We start from the raw sequence: 6015 nt of genomic DNA on the forward strand, positions 1-6015 counted from the left end.
AGCCTAGTAGCACGCGGACGCCACCCTCTCTCTCGCTCTATCGCTGACACCTCAGGCCTGCATGTTAGTAGGCATTATCTTCTACCTCATGTCGTATCCACGTCAGACACCACCACCACCACAATTCCTCGCCTTAGCGTGCGCCCCAAGCTTTTTCCCTCGTAAATATCAAGCCCCGCGTCCGCTGTCTCCATCCCCAACCCTAATTAGAGCCACTATGCCGCCCTATGCCCTAGCGCCACCATCGAGATCTCGCCGTGAAGAAGCTCTATGCCGCCGTGATGATTAGCTACTCCTGCATGTCCGTAAGTGCCTCCCTGAGCTTCGTGTCGTGTTCTCGAGCATGCCAAGCCTTTTCTTTCTCCATATCTTGCTTTGCTTTGCCTTAACCACGTCGTCGTCGCTCCGCCGCTGTTGGTGCTCGGCGTCAGCCACCTCCATCCACTCTTAGCCGTTGTAGATCGCAGTTTAGTTTCATTGTGGTCCCCTCTAACTCCCAATACAGATCTCGAGCTGAATACAGATTGCAGTGTTAGTTTCACTATGGTCTCTAGGGCCGATTTCAAGCTTCGCCGATGAGCTTCTTGCCGCCGACCATGGCCAGCCGCTGCGCCTGGCACTGTTTCGGCCGCCGATGTCTCTCTCTTCCTCTCCTTTCTAATCTGGGATGGCCGGATTCAATCCAACGGTCCAAGATCGCTCGTACGCCTTCGTTGTGGCGGTTTTACTAAAGAGCCCCTCCCTTTTCCAGTATTAGAACCCGTCGTCCAGCGTAGTTCAAAATAATTCAATCCAAGCCCTGGATCTTATGTTTTGACCCCTGCAGTTTTCCTCAAAACGAAGCCAAGTCCATAGAGAAGTTTTAATTCATTTTTCTTTTATTTTAAAACTAAAAATGAGTTCAAAATAATTACAAAATTGCCACTGATTTTGTTTTGCTTATATTTTCTCTGTTTTAACTCCGATTTGACCCGTTCAAGTTGCATTAGATTCGTAATTGAGTGATCTATATGTTCATCCTACTGTTAAATATATTTTCAACTTTTGAAATTTGATGTTAGATTTAATCTATTATTTTATTAAATTAAATCTTGTTTAATTCCTAACTTGATTACCAACTTGAAGAATTATCTATGTTTAAGACAAGTATAGCATCAGATCTTCCTTGTTGTCATATACACCTTTAATCATGTAATTCATGTTGCATGTGTCTACCTTGATTACCACTAAGGATTTTCTAGTACTTTGTTACCTTGTGCCTTGTTACCTAGGGGGTATTGCATTGGGTAGTATGATGCTAGTACTCAATTAAAGACCATGATCTTATAACTTGACTAATGGTATATGCAATAAACACTAAAAGATGCTTTTTAGCAACATAGAACAATGGGGCTAGAGCATCGGGCTATTTTTATGGTGCTCTAGATTCCTCTCCCTAAGGACTTATCTATAAGTAATCATATGGGACTTACAACACAGCTGTGAGGGCTACATAGCTCTAGCTTTAACTCAGTATGAGGACATTTCTAGCTTGTTAGTGGTTACCTTTATTGGTGTAAGAATGACTTGACGAATCGAGTATAGTGCGGCCTCTGTCCCCTTGTATATAGGTTGCGCGTTATTGTGCCATCAGGAAGGGGGCTCTACATCCGTTTGCCGAGTAAATCTAATGGCCCTAGCTTGTTAGACGAACATTTGAAAGGTTTCATAGTGAACCCTGTCGACCTTCTTTGGAAGTGGGTCAAGAGATTAGCTACCTCGGGCGAAAGGATAAATCACGACTCACAGTGAAAGTGTACAACCTCTGCAAAGTGTAAAACTGGTATATCAACCGTGCTCACAGTCACGAGCAGCCTTGGAACATTTACGGAATCGATGATGAACACGAATGATACTAATGATGAAGATGCTCATTAAAGATTACTGTTTATGCTATTCATTATTCATGTTTACCTGATCATGTGTTTATATAGGCTCGTGGATAAACTTGTTGCCACCCAATTGCTAAAAGATGACTAATTAAAAGCTAATCGCAGTTAAACCAGTGTCGACCTTTTGAGCCTCATGAACCCAGGTTATATTTGTTGAGTACAACATGTACTTACGCTTGCTTTACTTTTTAAATCTTTGTAAAAAAATTCTGGATGGGTACCGGATTGCTAGAGTTTGAAGAAATTAGGCTTGTGATCAACCAGTCAGTTGTCCCTATGAAAGTGGAGTCTTTACCTGAAGATCGAAGTTGTCTTTCCGATGTCTATACTCTGAGGTTGTATTCTTTATACAAATATGCTATGTAATAAGCATTGTCATATGATATTATCTTTATTTTAATCTATATGCGAGATTTAACCTCCTAGACTTATATATGTTGTATATGTGATCTTGTTATTAAAACCGGACGCTACACGCCACTATGCCAGGGACAAGCTCGCTGCTGCCTGCTGGAAGCCGCTGTTGTCCCGGACCCTTGGGTTCCAGGCGACACGCATCAGTCTAGGGTCTCTACTCTCTAGGGCTGGAATCATCTTCACCTTTTTTATTTGAACTGCTTCCTTGACAACAAGAGCTTATAAGAGGAAATAAAAAAAGTCCATCAATTAGGTGCGTACGAATTACAGGGAATCGCGGTGTGAGCTTGCGCTGGCCAAGGACTGAAACACAGTGTGCTTTGGTCCCTAATTTGTCTTAGGGCGTTTCATCATTGCACTATTGCTTCACGTGAGATCCCTGTAACAGTGCATTAGCTTCCTCTTTGGCAAAAGGGGAAAAAAATAGTGAACGAATATATAGATAGCTTCATGATTTCTATCGGAGCATCATTGTTTCATGTGAAATCCTGCAAGATTCTTGGTACAAAAACATGAGTCTATGACCTTATAGGCCGCACGACACTGAGACCATTTTTTTCGGCTTGATTTGAACTGCCTCCTTTAGATTGTCGAAGGAAAGAAACAAACATCCATCAATTACTTGCTTACGCATCAGCCATCACTAGGAGCAATCTTGATGTCAAGTTACGCTAGCAAAGTACTGAAAATAACGGGCTTTGGGGGGTTCGTTTTTCATTAAAACAATCACACAAAATGACAAAATGCTCCCTACCTGCACGAGCTGGTAAATAAATTACACTACCAATACGTAAGCTTTTGGCAGGTGCTGCTGGAACATGAACCTCTCAGTTGTGAGCCAATTCAGAAGCAACAGACTCTCCTGCGCAAGAGACAGGGACAGAAGAGAACCGTGACTAATAAAGTCGCAAGGACGGCATCTTTCCATCTAGCATCACATGTTCGTTTGATCGTTTCTGTGGCTTATAAGTCGGTTGATGCTGTTTCGTTGTGAGAGAAAAACACTCTATCATGGCTGATAAACATGACTGATATGATCAAGCGAACAGGGTGATCATGACAATATAAAACCACCGCCCGTCATGTCAAGGAATAACAAACATCTCCCAAGGGCGTGCCTGCAAGCAGCAAAGAGCATTATGATAAGGACACTAAGGTTTGAAAACTTAAACATTATCCCACTTTACTAGACACGTGATATTTACGCACCTCTTCTACAAATTCTAGATATGACATAACTTCATCGAGACCCTCTCAGTTTAACACAATCGCGAGAACCCTCCTCCCATAGACGTCGTGTGTCTCCCTTCCTCTACGCGACCATGAGTCATCTTTCTCGCGTGCTTACTCTCTCGTTCCCCTTCCGCCACCCTACCAGACTACATCGTCTCCTGCACCGCTGGCCGCACTACCCCCAACCCACCTCCGCCACTTGACTCCTACCCTCACCTCTCCTAATAATCTCAATAAAAAAGTCATCACCAACCGCCCCCGGCTAGTAGTGCTCCTACAACATCACTCGCCACCTCTCCAACGGCCACCACCGTACCGTCGGGCCGGCAACCTTCCCTAGGTCCCCTTCCCTTATAAGGTCACATGCCATTAAAGGTCTTCCCAATGCAAAAACCAAAACCATAAACCCCTAGCCCTAATCAAAGCTTGCCAGAGATGGTAGATATGATGGCTAGTGAAAGATCTGTTGGTCAACGGAGAAGAACATCACCAGAGTCGATTATATTTTACTTCTTTTCTCTTTTGTTTCTTACTTCCAGTGTTATCACAATTTGTCTTTCCATTTTTGGATTTGAATGATTGAGCTTGTTTTCTATATTTGAGGGGTTCCCTCCATTTAAGCCTAAAAGGAGAGGTCTCTCCATTTAGCTTTTACCTTCTAGATAAGTAGTACCTCTGTCCTCAAAAGAATACAAGTCAGCTTATATATTTGTATGTATTCTTTTTAGACAGATATTGTACATGCTAGTTCTATGTATGACTAAAGTAAACCAGTAAGGTGACTCACACAAATAGAGCGGGCAACTAATTTAACATTTGTTTTTTACATGAAATAGATTTTGTAAATTATTTTTTATTTGTTTCATCGTAATCTTACTCTTTCAATGTGCCCCCATTGCATCCATTGGCATATAACTTTTGTTATCTCCCTCTCCACTTCCTTTTGTTCCATGCCTATGTCAATTTTCACCGAGACCAAATCAAGATAGCATTCGATTTCATCTAGACGGTCTCCATTTCTTGATAAAATCATTGTTTAAGTCTTATAAATTATTTAGTTTCTTGTCCTCTTGTAAATTTAAATTTAAGATCATCTTATATCTTTCTTGTAGACTTGTAGTTGTCTTTTTGACCTAAAACATGGCTACATTTCAAGCAACTACTAGCCAGCCTTGTTATTGCCCCCATATCTGTCAGCGCCTCAAACCTTAACAAGGCCTTGTCACTGACGCTAGTGAGGTGATGATCTCAAATATGCTACCCATGTTACTATCGTCCATACTGCGACCTAGAAGTGATTCTAGCCTAGAAGGCCGATAGGATCAACTCCATCAAACAACCGGTTCAAGTCTGGCAAAAGAAAGATATTTTGTTTAGTCTGGCAACGGGTATGAATTTCGCTTGGATTAACTGAATCCATAAAACGTATTTTGGTTGTTTTCCCCTTCATTGACATAACTGTGAGTCAGTGATGCAAAATTTTCTATCCCATAACATAGAAAAGAACGACTCAGCAAGCTCAGAGAAACGACAAGAGGATGTATTGAGATGACAAGGCGAAGATCAGTATGACGGGAGAGTTGGCATGGGGATCCGAAATGTTTCAATGATTTTCCATGGGCACGCCAAGACATTGGTGTTTGGCTTGGACAACTCTCATATGTGTACCCCTTATATAAATGTGTACTGTGGTTTTCTTTTTTTTTATATACCATAGCAAAATCATTCTACACTACTATTTCTAAATATACTATTCCATCCATATTGGAGACTTTATGTGTTTTCTCATATACCTTTTGACAAATCTAGATCGTTACAACCTGGACTTGCAGTATAAGTGTAGTACTTTTTAGGCAATGAGAGTGAAAAAGATGATCTTTTTAACTTAGTAATACACTGATATTTTATTTATATGCCTTTTCAACATATGAAAATCGAACTATTTGTTGTTAATTTTAATTTTGAATTTAGTATGGCCTATTTATTTGTTTTTCTTTAAATTCATTTGGAGATTAAATTATTAACCTTTTGTTGTTTTATTCAACATTTGCCTTTTACTAAATGTGTTTTACATAGACTCTTTATTTATGTAAAGTAAATCGACCGGCGACATCATCATTTATGTTTGGCAGGAAGCTTGTTACTTGTGATGACTTTGATGATGACAACGACAAGGTTGTCGTTCCTATAGTCGATTTCATTGGTAGGAGGTCAATTTGTTATCAGTTGTCACTATCTGCAAGGGAATGCTGCTCATAGGGACTCCCAGTGGTGATATTAACTCCCGAGTTGTCGATCTCATCGTTGATGCTATGGAGAGAAAATCAGGTGTCCAACTTGATGGATCAAGGGATGGCGGTGTTGAATTTATGGCCTCCGTTGTACCCGACGATTCAACCGTTGACATTATTTCATCGATTCACATGCATTTCGT

This window comes from Miscanthus floridulus, chromosome 5, assembly GCF_019320115.1.
Source record: "Miscanthus floridulus cultivar M001 chromosome 5, ASM1932011v1, whole genome shotgun sequence".
NCBI classification, from domain to species: Eukaryota; Viridiplantae; Streptophyta; class Magnoliopsida; order Poales; family Poaceae; genus Miscanthus; species Miscanthus floridulus.